Consider the following 15,983-nt stretch of genomic DNA (forward strand, 5'->3'; position numbering starts at 1 on the left):
TCCTGGTCTAGGAGTTGGGACACTGGGGTTTGGGTGATAGCACTGTCACTGAGTCACTCTGTGACCCAGGACAAGCCCCCTAAGCCTCAGTGTTCCTGTCTGGACAATGGGTGGGTTAGACTAGAAGGTCTTTAAACTGCCTCCAAGTTTGACCCTCTGTGAGTGAAGTGCTTGTTCTGAGCAAAGAGAGTTTCCGAAGCCTGCTTGCCACGATGACGTGGGTGGGAACAGGGCTGTTAAAATACAGATTTGTGGGCCCTCCCCAGGACCAGCTGGATCACACTCTCTTGGGAGCGGGACCCAGGAAGCTATTATTTTTGAGAAGTGATTCCGTTGCAGCTGGTTCACAACCTGGTGCTTGGGAACCGCCGCCCAAGTAATCTGGTCCCTCGAAAGGGACAATGAACGAATTTTTGAGGCATCTGGGCTTGTTGGCTCTGCTAGCCTAAAGCTAACAGGGTGTGTCCTGCATACAGCTGGCAAGAGACAGTAGCTGCTGAACCAGACTGGCCCAAGAGCCTCCTGGTGGTGACTGCCCCGTGTCCTCACGTAGCAGGTGGCCTCTATGGGGACCTGGCCCTGCCAGCTGGCAGAGCATCTCAGAGCCGAGAGCTCTTCCTGGGACATTGGCAGGAGGTCTCACTCCATGTCGTTGTTGGGGATGAGATTTGGGGAAGAGATGTGGGTGCTGGCTTGGGATGGGGACCGGAGGCTGTGGGGCAGGCTGCTTGAGTCTAGCGGGGAGGGGAGGAGGGTGTGGCCTTGGGCAAGTCAGGTCATCCTCTTTGGGGCATCTGTCTTCCCACCTGTCCAGTGGGTTTGTAGCTTGGACCTTCTGAGTCTGTTTAGTCTGTCGAGAGGGCTCCGCCGGAGAGGGGGCCACACAGAGGGGCGCTGTGAGGGCGGAGGAGAAGGCAGCTTTGATGGAGGAGGGGCTCAGCTTGCAGGAGCCAGAGGACAGGCTGGATGAGTAGCAAACCAAGAGCTCAGGAAGGGAGGGGAGAATGGGGCAGAAACGCTTCTGCTGGACAGCTGGAGAGAACCACAGGATGCCCTGGGGCACCCCCCATGCAACTGCGTGAGCAGAGGCGGCTCAAAGCATGGTCCCAGGGCTGCCCTTTCTGGATTCAAATCCCAGCTCTGCCCTCAACGGTGTGACCCTGGGCAAGCCACTCCCCTCTGTGCCCCAGTTTTCTCTCCTATCAAGTGGCGGATGCTAACAGCCCCTCCCTCAGGGGGTCCTCAGTGTGCACTTAGCAATTGTTGCTGATGTTAGTATTAGTGAGGACTGTACCTGCTTGGGGTTATGGGCAGGCCGTGGAGGCTGAGCTGCTGACCAGCCATGTGACCTTCTTGCCTGACCTCCCTGTGCCTCAGTTTTCTCTCTTCTAAAAGGAGGAGAAAAGCATCTACTTCATTCCAGTGAGTCTGCTGGGTTACTCCAGGTGAAGGCTTAGCATGGTGCCCCGCCCACGGGAAGCACTCTTCAAAGGACAGCTATTGTTGGTGTTATTATTTATAGAGTTGAACTGGGTTAGGTATGTCACACTTTCCAGGGTGGGTTGGAGGTGAGTTCTGAACCTTCCAGGCGGCTGTGGGTGACAGACAGGGGATCCTTGGGGTCTGGCAGGCAACCGCTGGATCAGGCGACCTGCAAGTCCCCAGGCCCAGACGCCTCCTCCTGGGGATCAGCAGAATTTGGTGTTTTGGGTGAACCATCAGCTTTCCTGATATTTGTGCCTTAGAGTGAGGCAAGCTCTGGCCTTTGGTCTCAAGGCTTGTGTTTGAGTTCCAGTCCTTGGCCTTGGCCAGGACTTGTCTTTGGCTAGTCTGAGCTTCAGCTTCCAAATCTGTGGTGTGTGATTGTGATGTCTACTTCACCAGGATGCTAAGCGAGCAGAGGGCAGTGGGGAGAACGAGCACAGCAGAATCTGCCATGCAAACGGAAAAGGTTGGTGGCCGAGGTGCTCTGCCTGGCACGCAATCAAAGAAACTTGACTTTGCTTCCCAGCTCTGTCACTCACTGGCTGGGCAACCCCAGGGCAAGTTCATCAACCTCTCTGAGCATTATCTTCTCACCTTTACTAAAATACGGATGATGACGATGGTTATTATTATTATTATTTTGAGACAGGGGTCTCACTGTATTGCCCAGGCTTAAGTACAGTGGCGCAGTCTCGGCTCACTATAACCTCCACCTCCCAGGTTCAAGCAATCCTCCCTCCTCAGCCTCCCAAGTAGCTGGGACTATAAATTAGTCATGCACCATCATGCCTGACTAACTTTTTGTATTTTTAGTAGAGATGGGGTTTCACCATGTTGCCCAGGCTGGTCTCGAACTCCTGGGCTCAAGCAATCCCCCGGCCTCAGCCTCCCAAAGTGTTGGGGTGACAGGCGTGAGCCACTGTGCCTGGCTGAAATATGGATCATTTTGTGAGGCTTGCAGGTTATTACTGTGAGGCTAAAAATGAGATCCTATATGCCAAGTGTCTGGTGGCTAGAGGAGGGTGGGGCCAGGCTGGGCCACAGGGCTGGGCCACCATCGTGGGAGAAAACGCACCGTTCTTTCCTCTTCCTCCCCTCCTGCCTCAAATCCCCTCTCTTCCTCCCTGAGCCTCTAATCTCGCCTCTGCTTCTCCATTCACTATCTCTGCTCTCTCCCTTCCGGCTTCCCTTGTAGTTTAAGATTAGACGTTATTGCTGCTATCTTGAGGACACGGATATGACACGCTGGTATCTCTGCATATTCCTCCCCTGCCAGCCTCAGCCCCAACGTGATTGCGAGCGCTGGATTCCATGCACAGCTGCTGGGTCCTGTTCCTCGCGTGGCCGCGTGGACCTGCAGCTACGTGGGGGGATGTTTTTGCTTTTGATTTGTGCTTTTTGCCTTCTCAACCCCGGCGCTAGATATGGGCTCCCCTCTTTTCCTGTGATGTTCAAGATTCTAATTAAGTGGAAGAGAGTTTTACTCCTTACAATTCTCCAGTTATGAATAATGATACTGGCTCATAAATGAGAATTGCTTTTCTATTTAAATTCTGTGTGGTTTTTTTTTGTTGTTTAAAAAAAGAAGGTATGAAACCAGGGCTCTTGGGTCATTTGCAAGTTATTAATTTCAAGCGGAGCTCTTAGCTAGCTTATTAACGGTGAGAGTATTATAGTCCAGTTAAATGGAGGGGATATTAATTACATTGCAGGCTTTTACGCATGGAGAAATGGCTTGTTTCCATGTTGATGGGTGGTCTAGGTGGGGAAACACAACTCCCCTTCTGGGAGGCATGGGAAGAAGAGGGTCCTGGTGAGATGCTCTGTTGATAGACGCTGGGTCGCAAGAACTAGTGCCAGACCCTTTCCCGGGACTACAGGGTTCTGGGGCAAGGTGGCTGGGCACACCATGGTGCCTCAGGTGTCTCAAAGCTAGTAAGGCACTTCTTCCCAACACATAAGACCCCCTCCACTGACGACAGGTCAAGTGGAATTGGGCACTGGGCTGACATGGTAGCAGGAGACATTTGCATCAGTCCAGCATTCCTAAAACCCTCAGTCATTTCATCTCTGTTTTGGCCATATCGACATACTGCCTGTTCTATTATTTACTTACAATTTTTATTTTCATTGACTCACTTTTAAAAAACTGAAATTTCATTTAAAGGGAAACTTTATATCACCACCATAAATAGGAAACCAGCATCCCCAGTCATAAATTCAGAGCAACATAAAAATGAATACATGACTATTAAAATAAAAAATGTCCATACGTGCACCACCTGAAAGCGACACCCACGTGGGCAGTGGTGCATCGACACTGTGGAGAACCCGGATCAGGTCAAAGAAAGGGCTTCCTGCCCTGGTGGCCCTTGCAGTCTCAGGGCCAGCGTCAGGAGAGGGCAGGGGGCAGGTGATCCACCCAGAGAACCGGTGCCCTCTGGGGTCCTTCTAAACAGATGCAGCTGAAACCAGGAGGCCATAAGAAAAGAAGCAGAACTGGGGAATTTCTGTATATTTTGAACTTTAGGGAACAACGTGGAAATAATATGCAAATTGCATGCCAACCTGAATTTGTTCTCTCAGGCCAATGACTCAGGCCTGTCGCCTGTGGCTCCTGTTCTGGTCTGTCTCCTCTGGTCCCTGGGTTTCCACGAGCCATACAGGAGAAAGGGGACTGTCCAGAGACCCCTGGCCTGGGAGTCAGGATGGAGGTAGTGAGGCTCTGCTGCTACATTGCCCTGTGACCTTGGACAGACCACTGGGCCTTTCTGGACCTCTGCTTCTTTATCTCTGCATGAGGAGATCGAACAAGATGCATCTGGGGACCCCGTGATGGTTAATTTGATGTGTCAGCCTGACTGGGCCATGGTGCCCAGATATGTGGCCAAACCTTATTCTGGATATTTTTGTGAGGTGTTCTTGGATGAGCTTAACATTCAAATCAGTGGACTTTGACGAAAGCAGGTGGCCCTCCATAATGTGGGTGGGCCTCATCCAATCAGTTGAAGGCCTGAATAAGACCAAAACCTGACCTCCCTTGAGGAAGGGGTAATTCTGCAGCAGAAACCTTGGGACTCGAGCTGCAGCATCGGCTCCTGTCTGGGTCTCCAACCTGCTGGCCCACTGTATTCATCTGTTCTCACACTACCAATAAAAACATACCCGAGACTGGGTCATTTATAAAGAAAAAGAGGTTTAATGGACTGACAGCTCCACGAGGCTGGGGAGGCCTCACAATCACGGTGGAAGGCAAAGGAGCAAAGGCACGTCTTCCATGGCAGCAGGCAAAAGGGAGCTTGTGCAGGGAACTCCCTTTTATAAAACCACCAGATGTCCTGAGACTTATTCACTATCGTGAGAACAGCATGGGAAAGACCCAGCCCCATGATTCAATTACCTCCCATGGGGTCCCTCCCATGACACGTGGGAATTATGGGAGCTACAATTCAAGATGAGATTTGGGTGGGGACACAGCCAAACCATATCACCCACCCTGCAAATTTTGGACTTGCCAGCCTCTGTAATCACATGAGCCAATTTCTCAAATCTCTGTCTCCCCACTCTCTGTCTCCCTACCTACCTATACATGCATACACATCCTGTGCGTTCTGTTTCTCTGCAGGGCCTGATCAATACAGGCCCCCTTTAGCCATTGTCTCCCTTTGGCATGAGGCAGACAGATGTGCGCAGGGAGAGGACAGCAGCTGTTCTCCAGTTCCCTCAGCTTTTCCACTGCCCCTGCAGAAATGTAATAGAAAAACTCAGCTCAAAGTGACTTCAACCACACCGGGGCTTTATCAGCAGATGTCACTGGGAGTGCAGGGCTAAGGCAGCCTCCAGGGTTATTTGACTCAGCAGCTGGTATCAACAAGGCCCAATTATTTTCCCATCTCTCCAGTCTTTTCTATTTCTGATGTTAGTTTTGATTAGAAGAGGGCTTCCCTCATGGTGACAGAAGGGCTGCATAGTTCCAGCCATACCTCCTAGACCAAAAGGAGAGAGATGTCTATGTCCTAGAATCCCAGCAAAAGTCCTCAGCCTGAAGGAAGGCTGACTGGCCCCCCTACTTCAGAGCCAAGATGTATGGCCAGAGGAATGGCACAAACCGATCAGCTCAGACCTGGTTTATCTAAACGAATTGCTGTGGCAAGGGGCATGGGTTACCTCTTGGCAGGAGGGTTTGGGGCTATCGTGGGGTTGGCCTCACACAAACAGGGTGGTTGTTACACAGTGGATGTATGTGTTTTGGGGGCCTGTATAGATGCTTGGCTCAGAGGTTTAGCCCAGGTGGTCCAGGCCCTACCCCTTTCTCTTATTCCCCCTCTACTTCCTTCCCCTGTCTTCTTCTCTCTCCTCTGTGCTCACAGGCTGTGGCCCCACCCTGACTAGCTGCCCAGGCCCTCTGCTGGGAACCCCTGACATAGCCATACCGTTTGTACCTGCCCAGTCTCATTTCTTCCCCTTCTGGTAACAGAACCCCGTCCTCTGGAGAGACATCCCCCCATCACTCCATTTGGCTGTGGGGACTGTTGCATCCCTGCAGCTCTCCCTACTTACACAGCCATGAGATCCAGGCTGGGACAATCAGACTTCTCTGGGATTTTGCTTCACTCTTTCCTGTGAAGCCATTAGCTGGGATGATGTGAGCGGGAGCTGTCTGTGGCCTCACCCTGCCCCTGCCACGTGGAAGAAGCTGTGTGCAGAAGAGACAGAGACAGAGGGAGAGCACTAACAGGTCAAAGGATATGCTTTAGTCCCTGGATTCAGCTGTGTCTGAAGCCAGTGCTGTCACGTCTGGCCTTTTCCATTACCAGAGCTGCTAGATGCCCTTCTCCTTGAACTAGCTTGGTTGGGCTTTCGTGGTTTGTGACCAAAAGCCCCTGACTGGCATACCAGTGTTCATTTCTTTATTCATTTAATCAACAGTCAACACTTCCTTTGAGCCAGGTAATTCTGGAAGATAGGTACTGTTACTATACTGATTTCATAAGTCGGGAACTGAGGCGTAGAGCATTTAAGCAACTTCCCCAAGGTCATTTAATTAGTAATAGTGGCACTGGGATTGAACCTGTCTCTGTCTGTTTCCAAACAGTCAGCTTGCTCTAGCCAGGAGCTGCTATGAAGTTATCCAGGCAGAGTCTGGTGAGAGGAGAGGCCAGCTTCTTTTAGACAGTAATAATAATTCTAATAACAACAGCAACAACAACATGCAATGGAGACTCATGATGTGCCAGGCAGTATTCCAAACACTTGACATGGATTCTCCTCTTCAGGTGCTTATATGTATTTTTTTTTAATCCCCATTTTTTAGATAGAAACACTGAGCTTCAGAAATATGAAGTAATTTCCCCAGCATCTTGCAGCTAGGAAGTGATGGGCTGAGATTTTCTCTTGGCAACAATTTCCACTGGAGGGTCAGAGCCCAGGGCTAGGATTGGGTCTCTTCTGTTCCTCAGGAAGGCAGAGCCTCCCAGGCCATCCCTGTGCCAAGCACTGGTGTTAAATGCCCAACGACCGGCCAGGTGCCTCTTCCCTCCCTGGTCTTCAGAGCTGCTGGGTCAGGGACCTGGCTGATTTCCCAAAAGTAGAGCCTCAAGGGTGGGTCATGAGAGGGTATAAGTCACACACAGTGTGATTCTCAAAGTGGCTTTGCACTTTGAGCAGAGCACAAAACTTGTTTGCACAAGTTTATTCAAGGCAGTTTGCTTTGTGCAAACCTACTCAACTAGGTAGAGGGCTCTGGTCAGTTGTTAACCTCAGAGCCTGCCTGGCAGAGGAAGGCAGTCCCTGTCACCTTTACCCAGTCAAGATACTTGGAGGGGAGCGCACACCCATCTGCTGAGGATGCTCCCCGAGCAAACCCAGAACACTTACGCTGCAGGTGCAAACGCTTTCCTGGCAGGCTTGTCTTGACCAGGCTGTTGAGTCCACAGCTGTGCAGCATTGCCCTGCCCAGACCTGCAGCTGTCAGCTGCCGGCTGCGTGGGGGAAATATTGCAGCTTTTCCCCGTTTCTTTTCCCCATTCCTCTCTATTGAAGTGAAAAAGGGAGGTCATAAATGTGGCAGGTTCATTAACTAGGAAATACACTCCAAACCACACAAATGAAATTCAACCGACTGGCAAAATAACATTTTTTATTGCTTTGCTCTTGATGGGTGAGAGGAAGGTTTTTGTTTCCGTCTTCGTGTGGTTCTGAGCCTCTCTCCATTGTGGGCATTGCTGGCAGCTTCTGTTGGCCTTGGCCTTGGAATGACCAAGTGTGGTTCTAAAGAGTCCTTCCTGGGGCTGGAGAGCAGGACAGGGAAGCTGAGGCCCAGAGAAGATCCTTATTCCAGGTCACTCTAGGACTTTGGGTGTATGAGCTTTTAAAGATCCTGCAAAAATATCTGAGACCGTAAAATATTTATTGGCTACCAAATGGGAAAGGAAAACTGTGAAATCGAAATTAATAAATGTTAAATGTCAACAAAATGTAACATTAGGTCAACTGCATTAATTACCACATTAGGTATTCATAAATGTGTCATTATGCATGAAAGCAATTTGTCAGCTACATTTTCTCACTTGGTAAGAATTCCCAAGTAGACAAGAGAATGGATGAGAAAGCATAGCCAACTGCCAATTAAATCAGTGCCTGGTAGCCAGGCAATTCCAAAAACAAAATCATAAAAACCTCTTTAAAAATTGTTGGCAAATAATGTTCTATTGAGTGTGGGCCGTTACTGGACATTGTTTGCTTTGATACTGGGAAGGGCTTTAAAAGTCCTTTTGTGTTGGGCCTGGCCCAGGTCTAGGGCCTGCTGTTGGCCTTTGTGAAGTCTCGGTCAAAGCCTTTCTGGCACCTTCACTATCCCTGGCAGGAACCCCTCACCATGGCTGAGAGAGAGGCTCAGAGGAGGAGCCAGGAAGAAGCCGAGAAGGAGCCGGCGGCAGCTCCTCCTGCCCCTTTGATTCAGTCATCGTGGTCCCTCTGCCATCTCCTCATTAAAAAAAAAACTCCTTGGAACCAAGCTGCAAGCCCACAGCATAGACAATGTTGGGATTAAAGCCATGGGGCTTGAGTAGGGGAAAGTGAGGTCTTGGGAGAGTCTCAAAGGCTGGGTTTGGCCCGGCTCAGCTGGGCAGAGATGTCTTGGCACTAGCCCATGAAAGGATGCCTATGACTGGACTGGTGGGCCATCTCCAGTCCAGCGTCAGATCTTTGTCTGGTTCTTCCATGAAGAGCTGTGTGACCCTGGGTGAGACCCTGCCCTTCTCTGAGCCTCAATTCCTTCACGTGACATCTGAGAGGATTGGATCATCTCTTTGAAGTCTGAGAGCAAGAAAGGGCAGCTTGAAGATGGAAACCTCTTCATTTTACAGCTGAAAAGAATGAGGCCCAGAGAGGGGAAGGGATCTGTCCAAGGTCACACAGGGAGCTAGGATCAAAGCAAGGCCAGAACCCCATCCTGATCCCCTGGTTCCCACCATGTCATCTCACCTCCCACATCTGTTCCCACTTCCCACTGCAGGGCCTTCCACTGGGGAGACCAAGGGACCCAGCCCCTGTGGTGGCCAAAAAGCAGGTGACCTCTAATCATTTCCCCAAGAGACTGTCTCTGCATCACTTCCTCTACCCCTGAGAGAGGTCTGAACTTGGAGCCAGAAACCTGGGCTTCAGACCCTTCCTTCCACATTTAACGAATGTGTGACCTTGGGCAAGGCATTCAACCTCTCTGAGTCTGTTTTCTCATTTGCAAAATGGAGCAGTGGTGCGCTGTACCCACACTGAGGGGTGGCAGCAGCTCCCTGGCTTCCATTTCCTGGGACCTGGACCTTCTCTGCAGGAGGCACCCACCTGCCCATCCAGGAGAAATGCAATTACATCTCTGATTTGTCACACAGGAACCACTCCATCTGGAGAGAGAGCAAAAAAGAGCATGCAGCTCCCGGTGCAAGCAGTTACAAATACCACCCTCCAGGACCCCTCCCTCTCCCAGGATCCTGGGAGTCCCTGGAAGCCCAGGCTTGCAGTGGCACCTGCTGCTGCTGGCAACTGGCTCAGCTCTGGTTCCATGTCGCCCCCATGCCCACCCTCAGTCCCCTCCCGACTCTGATCAAAGAGTGGAGCCGGGGGACCCAGAGTCCCTGAATGTTGCCAGGAGTCTCCTGATTGGCTCCTTTGCTGGGTGAAGGCCCTGCTCCCTGGGGTGGGGTTGCCAAGGGGTGGGGCTTCCAGGGTGGGGGCCTGGGCACCTGGGTGCCTGACCATACCTTTTCTGGGTGAGGGGTTGCAGGGTGCAGCAGTGTGTTTTCGCTTTGACCAGCTGACATCGAAGAACATTCTAGACAATGCTGAGCACAGTCTCCCCTGAGTCAGACAATCTGGAAGGAAATGAAAGTGGTTGGAGATTATTCACCAAGGAAACGTGTGGCCCTCTGCCTCATTCCGAAACGAATTCAAAGATGAAGTCAAACAAACACCGAGATTTCTTGAGCGCTTACTAGGTGCCAGGCACTGTGCCGAGCGTTTGACCTGCACCATCTTATTTAACCCTCACCACAGCCCTCTGAGGATAGGTACTGTTATTGTCCCCATTTTATAGGTGAGAAAGCTGAGGCTCAGGCCACTGGCCTAAGGCCATGCAGCTTGAAAGTAGCAGAGCAGGGATTTGAAGGCAGGCCAGGGTCTCCAGGGCCCGAGCCCCCAACCACTAGGTGATGCTGCCCCTGCTGAAACTTTGGCCTTCAACACCGTGGGACCCCAGAATCCTCCTGAGACTCCATCCTTGGAAGGCCACCCTTCCCCTCTGGGCCCCCTGGTTTCCCGGAACTGGGCCTGATCCTGGCGGAGAGGGCTCAGCTTCCTCCCCTGGGGCTGTTTCCTGCAGGACTATCAGCCGCTGGAGGCCTCCATGCCCGGCCCTGACACCGGCTCAGTGCGCTCACCAGTTCCACTCTTGCAAGCAGGTAGCTGGGGACAAGGAGGGATGAAAAAGTCAGAGGCCTGTGGGTGGAGGCCACTTGGAGAGGCCCATCGGGTTAATGAAAATATGTCCCTGCAATGTTGGCGGCAACAAGACTGTGATTATTTCTCCGCCTTAGACCCCTGGCCCTGCCCTATTGACAGGATTCAGTGTCATTGATTGGCAGGGGCTGTTGGAAGAGCCAGAGGGGCAGGCAGGTCGATGGCCCAGGGCTTGGCAGGGCTGTCCCTGCGGAGCAGTCAGGCAGAGACAGTGGCTTGGGCTCGGGCCCCAGCTGTGGTCCTGGGTGGCATTTCAGACCTGTCTGAAGAAGGGAAAGGGATGCACTCCCAGGAGGCCGTGTGATGGGGGTCCTGTTTCTGTGGCTCCCTCCCCATCTCCCTCTGCAAGGACCATCTGGGTAGGTTCCCCAAGGCACAGGGTCTGCTCCCCTTGGCCTATCTGACCCGCCCTTTCTCTCTCTCTCTCTCTCTCTTTCTTTTTTTTTTTTTTGAGATGAAGTCTCTCTCTTTTTTGCCCAGGCTGGTCTCGAACTCCTGGCCTCGAGCGATCCTCCTGCCTCAGCCAGTGTGCCTGGCCACAGCCCTTCTCTTTAGGCCTCCCCACTGCTTGCTCAGGACCTGCTGAAGCTGCCAGCTCCTCTTGTGTGAATCTACTTCCTCTTCTCATTCTTCAGCCCCTTCTCAGGGAGCGCATTAAGATTCCCACATCTGGCTGGGCGTGTTGGTTCATGCCTGTAATCCCAGCATTTTGGGAGGTGAGGCAGGCAGATCACTTGAGGTCAGGAATTTGAGACCAGCCTGGCCAACGTGGCAAAACCCCATCTCTACTAAAAAATACAAAAATTAGTCTGGCGTGGTGGCACATGCCTGTAATCCCAGCTACTCAGGAGGCTGAGGCAGGAGGATTGATTGAACCCAGCAGGTGGAGGTTGCAGTGAGCTGAGATCTCACCACCGCACTCCAGCCTGGGCAATAGCATTGAGACTCCATCTCAAAAGAAAAAAAGAAAGAAAGAAAAAGAATAGATTCCCACATCCAACTCCCAACACCCTCCTGAGTCTCAAGCCCTTTGGGCATCCCCACCTGGCCAACCCCAGGGCCCTCAGACTCAACACAGCCCAGCAGGACCCACCGTCTTCCTTCTGCAGACCTCCCCGCCACATGGCTTGCTCTGCCCCGAGTTTCCCCGCCAAGTGAATGGCAGAGACACACACTTTCTAGACACACAGGTGACCTGAGTGTCTCAGTGGTGTCCAGTTAGCATGAAGTGGTCAGTACTGGGATGGAAGTGGCTGGGAGTGGGGTGAGAGGGGTCCAGTGGTCAAGGGAACCCTCTCTAAGAAAAGGGTATTTGTTCTGAGAGCTGAATGATGAGACACAGCTGGCTTTTCAAGGAGCTGGAGAAAGTTTTCTGAACGGGAGAACCAGCAAGTGTAAAGGCCCCGAGGTAGAGGCAGCAAAGCTGGCGTGTTTAGGAAGTGACAGGACAGCCAGTGCGAGGTGAGGGTGGTGGCTGAGGAACGATGCCTGGGGTGATGTCAGAGAAATCAGCAGGCAGAGCTCGAATTTTCTCCAGAATTCAGCGGGAGGTGTTGGAAGCAAAGGTAACATCATCTGATTTATATTTTAAAAGGATTCTGGCCGGTGTGGTGGCTCAGCCCTATAATCCTAGCACTTTGGGAGGCCGAGGCGGGTGGATCACCTGAGGTCAGGAGTTCACAACCAGCCTGGACAACATGGAGAAATCCTGTCTCAACTAAAAATACAAAAATTAGCCAGGCATGGTGGCACATGCCTGTAATCTCAGCTACTTGGGAAGCTGGGGCAGGAGAATCACTTGAGCCCGGGAGGCGGAGGTTGCAGTGAGTTGAGATCACGCCACTGTACTCCAGCCTGGGCAACAGAGCAAGACTCCATCTCAAAAATAAAATAAAATAAATAAAATAAAATAAAATAAAAGGATCCTGGCCATGCACAGTGGCTAATCTCAGCACTTTGGGAGGTTGAGGCAGGAGCATAGCTTGAGCCCAGGAGTTTGAGACTAGCCTGGGCAACATAGCAAGACCACACCTCTACAAAATTTTTAAAATTAGCTGGACGCAGTGGCGCACACCTGTAGTCCTAGCTACTTGGGAGGATGAGGTGGGAGGATCACTTGAGCCTGGGAGGTTGGGGCTGCAGTGAGCTGTGATTGAGCCACTGTACTCCAGTCTGGGTGGCAATATCAATATTTACTTTATCAATAAATCAATAAATGAAGTAATAGAAGGATCCCTCTGGCTGCTGGTGGGCGGTAGAGCTGGAAGCATTTAGGGAGTTGACTTGGAGAAGGAATGGTGGGTCAAGGTGGGTTGGGAAACAGTGAGAACTGGGACGTATTATGGAAATGGAGCTAATGGAATTTGCCAGTTGGACACAGAGGGTGGGACAAACAGGATGACGCCTGAGCAGCTGAGACGGAGAACAGGAAGGGAGGGGTGGGTGCAGAAGGAAATCGAAATGCCTGTTTTGAATTCCCGTTGTAGTGAGCATTTCAAGCAGGCATCTGCATATCTGAGCCTGGAGCTGAAGAGAGATGGCAAGGCTGGAGGTGTGAGCATCGCTGGATACGCAGAGCCTCACCGCCTGGTGTCATGCTCGTGCTCCCCTGCTCACTCCTGTGCTTCCCATTGGACTGTGAGCTCCCTGAGGGCAGGATGGGGGCTTATGATTGTTATACCCCCTGGGCTCTGGGGCAGAAGCCACTCAATAAATAGTTGAGGAATGAATCAAGGCATAAATATTGATTTCACTTGTCCATTTAAAAGTGTTTGCTGAGCACTTATTCTGTGCCTGGTTCTGTTCTAGGGGCTAGAAATATGGCTGTGAGTGAGGCGATGTTCCTGCAACTTAGCTTTCAGTGGGTGAGGCAGGCCAGAACCAAGCCAACAAATATACAATGTGAAGAAGAACAATGACAAGAACTAGGAACAAAAATTAAGCAAGATAAGGAGATAAAGAGGCCTAGGGATGCTCCTTGGAGGGAGGTTAGAGGAGCCTCCTTAAGAAGAGGACATTTGAGGCTGGGTGTGGTGGCTCACGCCTGTAATCCCAGCACTTTGGGAGGCCAAGGCGGGCAGATCATGAGGTCAGGAGATCAAGACCATCCTGGCTAACACAGTGAAACCCCATCTCTACTAAAAATACAAAAAATTAGCTGGGCGTGGTGGTGGGCGCCTGTAGTCCCAGCTACTCGGGAGGCTGAGGCAGGAGAATGGTGTGAACCCAGGGGGTGGAGCTTGAAGTGAGCCGAGATCGCACCACTGCACTCCAGCCTGGGTGACAGAGTGAGACTCCGTCTCAAAAAAAAAAAAAAAGAGGACATTTGAATGGAGACTTGCGTGAGGGTCAGCGCTGTGGTTATCTTGGCAACAGGAACAGCATGTGCAAAGGCCCTGGGGCCGGGACAAAGATGTCTATCCGTGTGGTGCTCAGGGCAGACACACATGGGGGCTGATGGGAGTAGGTAAGGGTCTTCCTATTTCTCACTCTCAGGCGAAGTACACTCCCTTGACTAAGCAGCTAGAGATGGAGGTTTGAAAATTCACTAGCAGGAGCATTTTTTCTTTTTCCATAATTTCTAGGTTCAAGAAGAGCCACTGAGTAAAGAGGTCAAGAGCCTCTTGTAGGGAAAGAGAACAGGAGAGGCAGGCAGGACTCAGCATCCCCAGGGCCCGTCCTGTCATTGGGGGTGGGGCGCCAGTTAAGCTCAGAGACACAAAGTTCCTTGATGATGGCGCTGAGTAATAGTGCGCCCATCTTGATGGGGCTGTTATCCACAATCACGGGAGGCATCTCCGACTACACTGCCTGAGTGCTGAAACGCCTCTACTCTAGAAAGCTTTTGCCCTGATTATGTTATTTTAGCTTCATGACATTCCCGCCTAGAGGGGGCGGGGCACAGGAGCAGCATCCCGAGTTTTGCAATGTCGACTTCAGAGGGTGGAGGCAGATCTAAAGTCAGAGGCTTCACACTCCCCACTCTTGGCTCCTCTCCCTTCCCCAGCAACCACCGAGGGAATTTTGGGGAAACTGAGGCTGCCGTCGGCTCTGTGTCTCAGTGGAGAAGCCTGCAGGGCAGCAGGAGGGCCGAGGCAGAGGCCTGGTTCCCCGCTCCCAGCCTGTTTTCCAAAGCTGGATTTGGCTGGAGGGATTTGGATCAGATGTTGGGCCAGAAGGGACACAGGGAGGGATGCTTGCGGAAGGGGTGGGGGACAAGGGCCTCCCAACTTCCCAGAAGAAACGGTTATTTTGTTTCCTGGTAACTGTGACCCTTTGAAAATGTTGTGCAAACTCATGTCTCCATTTCCTCCTGGCCACACCTGTCCAGGTGCTTCCGTCCTCTGGCTCTCCCTCTGCAGTTGGCCTCCCCTCCATCCTGCCCAGGCCAGAAATCCTGGGGGAAGCTGGACACAAGTCACTGCAGTTGCTGGCTTGGGAGAGACAGCCGTTCTGAGTGACGAGAGTCACAACCAGAGACAGAGCCACCTTCCCTTTAGAAGAACTAAGCTAACAGTGGAAACTGAGGCTTGCAGAGGTTGGTGGCATTCCCAAGGTCACACATTTAGGAAGAGTCAGAGGTGGGATTTGAACCCTCACCTGGCTGACCACCCTGCTTGTTCTGCCTGTGACTGAGCTCAGAGCCCTGTCACTCACCGGGGGGCCTTGACCACTGCCTCTCCTTGGGCCGCCTCTGGAGGTGGCTGTTGTTTTCAGGGCCCCCTGGTGCTGGAAAACCTCTCACTCTCCTGCAAAACCCCTGCTCTGGAAGCCCAGAGCTGGCAAGGCTCGTTCTGTTTGCGGAAGTGTGGGGCAAGAAAAGGTTTTGGAATTTTAGATGCCTGTGGGAGTCCAGGGAGCCCCCAGGGACTCTGCCTTCTGCCCCTTTCCTGTTTCTGCCACCACCTGCCCCTCCCTCTCGCCTCCTCAGACTCTTAAGTTGCTTAGGCTTAACCCAGGAGGCTAGGAGGCCAGGAGCAGAGCCTCCTGCTGCTGTGACTCTCCCCAGCTTGTAGTTCTCAGCACTTTCTCACACCCTAGGAGGGAGGCCGGTGGTGACACTCACGACCCACCTGGGAAGGGTCTGAGGCTGACAGGTAAGGAACCCAGGATGGCACAGCCTGGCAGGGGAGAGCCAGGACTGGCAGCCTGGTCTTTGAATGTTGGAAAGGAAGTGCTGGTAACGGATTCCACCTGTGGCTTCCACCACGACCAGCTGATCCTGCCTGTGCTGAGACCACGTTCCCCTGGGAACAAATGGAAACTACCTAACATTTGTTGAATAATTGCTAACGGGCCAATTCCAAGAGCCTTGCGGGTACTATAAATTCATTTCATTCCACCACAACCTGCGCGACAGGCACTGATCATCTCCATTGTACAGATGGGGAAACTGAGGCACAGGGAGGTTAACATCACACAGCTAGTGAGTAGCACGGCCAGGATTCAAATGCAGCCTATCTCCAGAGAACTGCTAGGCCGGAGGC

The 15,983-nt window shown here is 52.0% G+C and overlaps 1 protein-coding gene and 1 long non-coding RNA gene across 2 annotated transcripts in view; one reads left to right on the plus strand and one right to left on the minus strand.

The window, feature by feature from the left end:
* The window catches only part of FBXO2 (F-box protein 2), a 37,528-nt gene extending 35,490 nt beyond the window's left edge, over positions 1-2,038 (plus strand). Inside the window, exon 7 of the transcript XR_008654029.2 lies at positions 1,885-2,038. The gene's annotated coding sequence lies outside the window, so the exon portion shown is untranslated. The remainder of the gene's footprint in view (positions 1-1,884) is intronic.
* Positions 2,039-4,664: 2,626 nt separating this feature from the next.
* On the minus strand, positions 4,665-6,355 carry LOC129472732 (uncharacterized). Its single transcript, XR_008654031.2, has 2 exons — positions 6,046-6,355; positions 4,665-5,226 (listed from the first exon to the last, which is right to left on the minus strand). It is a non-coding gene; the product is annotated as an uncharacterized lncRNA (long non-coding RNA).
* Positions 6,356-15,983: the final 9,628 nt, after the last annotated feature.

Source organism: Symphalangus syndactylus, chromosome 22 (assembly GCF_028878055.3).
Source record: "Symphalangus syndactylus isolate Jambi chromosome 22, NHGRI_mSymSyn1-v2.1_pri, whole genome shotgun sequence".
In the NCBI taxonomy this organism is placed as follows: domain Eukaryota; kingdom Metazoa; phylum Chordata; class Mammalia; order Primates; family Hylobatidae; genus Symphalangus; species Symphalangus syndactylus.